The sequence below is a fragment of the Engraulis encrasicolus genome, chromosome 16, assembly GCF_034702125.1.
Source record: "Engraulis encrasicolus isolate BLACKSEA-1 chromosome 16, IST_EnEncr_1.0, whole genome shotgun sequence".
Taxonomy (NCBI): domain Eukaryota; kingdom Metazoa; phylum Chordata; class Actinopteri; order Clupeiformes; family Engraulidae; genus Engraulis; species Engraulis encrasicolus.
Window position 1 is genome coordinate 53,020,472 of NC_085872.1, and position 2,500 is coordinate 53,022,971.

At 41.7% G+C, this 2,500-nt stretch overlaps 1 protein-coding gene across 4 annotated transcripts in view; it reads right to left on the reverse strand.

Moving 5' to 3' along the window:
- Positions 1-1,724: 1,724 nt before the first annotated feature.
- kcnj9 (potassium inwardly rectifying channel subfamily J member 9) overlaps positions 1,725-2,500 on the reverse strand; it is a 23,209-nt gene continuing 22,433 nt past the window's right edge. For all 4 annotated transcript variants that reach the window (XR_010038223.1, XM_063219814.1, XM_063219812.1 and 1 more), the window contains one exon: positions 1,725-2,500. This exon is cut by the window's right edge. The gene's annotated coding sequence lies outside the window, so the exon portion shown is untranslated.

Below are 2,500 nucleotides of genomic sequence, written 5' to 3' on the forward strand. Positions count from 1 at the left end.
CTGATTAAGATGGCCTGGGGCCCCTAGGCTACAAGAGGCTGTGGGCCCCCAGATTAAGATGGCCTGGGGCCCCTAGGCTACAAGAGGCTGTGCGGCCCCTGATTAAGATGGCCTGGGGCCCCTAGGCTACAAGTTGCTGATTAAGATGGCCTGGGGCCCCTAGGCTACAGGTTGCTGTGGGCCCCCTGATTAAGATGGCCTGGGGCCCCTAGGCTACAGGTTGCTGTGGGCCCCCTGATTAAGATGGCCTGGGGCCCCTAGGCTACAGGTTGCTGTGGGCCCCCACAGGGCCGGATTAAGATGGCCTGGGGCCCCTAGGCTACAGGTTGCTGTGGGCCCCCCCAGGCCGGGATTAAGATGGCCTGGGGCCCCTAGGCTACAGGTTGCTGTGGGCCCCCTGATTAAGATGGCCTGGGGCCCCTAGGCTACAGGTTGCTGTGGGCCCTCATAGGGCCTGATTAAGATGGCCTGGGGCCCCTAGGCTACAGGTTGCTGTGGGCCCCCTGATTAAGATGGCCTGGGGCCCCTAGGCTACAGGTTGCTGTATGTCTCTGACTGCTTTACAGCACACTGTTACAAGACTTTAAAAGGAAAAAAGTTTACCACACACTTGTTTGACTGTATGCTCTTTTATTTAGAACGAACTGAATAAAAGACCTCTGAAAAAAAGAGCATGAAGTCAAGCAAGACGTGTGGTAAACCTGTTTCCTTTTAAAGTATTGCATACTGCGTTTACCATCACCTAGAAGCTCTGCATTGACCTCTGAACTTTTACGTTTTTACTGTTATGGCATGTGTAGTCTACTTTGTTATACTCATGAACGGCGTTTTCCATGTGCGGGGGAAAGCAACCCATGCAAGTCGATTGGTGATGTTGGGGTAATAAACGAAAGATACGGACCTGTAGACTAGCGTTGTTCAGGCGCAACATGCCATAAACGTGTTGTGTTGCCGACTGTTCATGTGTTAATTTAGGCTAGCCTTTGTAGCATGTAAGTCAATGAGACATTCGGTTTGTTTTCACCCATAAAGGGGCGTAACGCAAATTTAAGAGCAAAGTACCCGGATGGCCGTTCATGAGTATGGTGGGTATACTGCATATTATACTGTTATGGCATATGTATCACACAGTGGTGTAGTCTACTTTGTTATTGTGGGTATACTGCATATTATACTGTTATGGCATATGAATAACACAGTGGTGTAGTCTACTTTTTTATGGTGGGTATACTGCATATTATACTGTTATGGCATATGTATCACACCGGTTTCAAGTAATGTGTTACCAAACCTTTCTATGTCTCATGTCATTGATGGAGAAATGATGGTCTGAAAAAATGATTTGTGCATTTGAAGAGTTTATTTGCAAAACGGCAACAAAATCTCCATTTTGTAAAATGTTGGGAAATTGACATTTGTATTGGGCATTCCATTGAATTGCATTGCAAAATGCGTTTTATATAGGTTAAAAAAAGTATGTTCTCAAAATATTTGCATGGTAAGAATTCACACATAGGTGATAGGACCTCTGAACAATCATTTCCAATAATAAAATGCAGAAGTAAAAAAATGGAGATAAACCGTTTTGCAAATAAACTCTTCATTTCATTCAAAAGAGGAGCACAGCACAACCAGCCATAATCTATAAATAGAATTATTTATTAATTATTTATCATTGTATCGTACTTTTTAATGATGTCCATTTTTTCCATTATTTGTATGTATGATATATTTGGAGACCCAAGGGGGTGGGATGGGATGGTAGGGTATTGTGGCCTGGGGAGGAATTGTGAGCATGTGTGTGTAGAATTGATTTTCTGTGTTTTTTTTTTTTCTTAACTCCTGTTCCCTTTAACAATAGGAGACAATCAGAATGTCCGTAACACTGCCAACAATGGGAATCAGAATGTTCGTAACAAAGCCAACAATGGGAATCAGAATGTTCGTAACAAAGCCAACAATGGGAATCAGAATGTTCGTAACACTGCCAACAATGAGAATCAGAATGTCCGTCACACTGTCAACAATGGGAAACAGAGTGTTTGTAATATACAGTGTATTGTACATATCTATGGTGATGAAACAAAAATCATTGGAAAACATTTGATTAAAGAAGAGTGCCATTAAAAAATGTATTACTAATTATTATTATTAATGAAAGTTGATACGATACCTAAAACTGGTCTTATTAAACAATGAAACATTTATCTTGCACTGTGCACTGTGTAGGATGGTGACCAGAGTAGGTGTTACTGTGCTACTAATTGAAACTGTACCGTCGACTGCCAAATTTGATCTTTCCATGAATATTTACTGGTATGACCAAAGTGCAGCAAGTTTTTACAGCTAAATGTGTATCACTGCAATTTAAAAATGGCTGATATGGAGAAGAGTCACCTTTGTATTAACAGTGCAATTTTCCCAGTTATCATGAATACTTGGTAAGTATTTGTGAAAAACCTAACATTTGGAAATAAATGACTAATGCTATTAAATACTG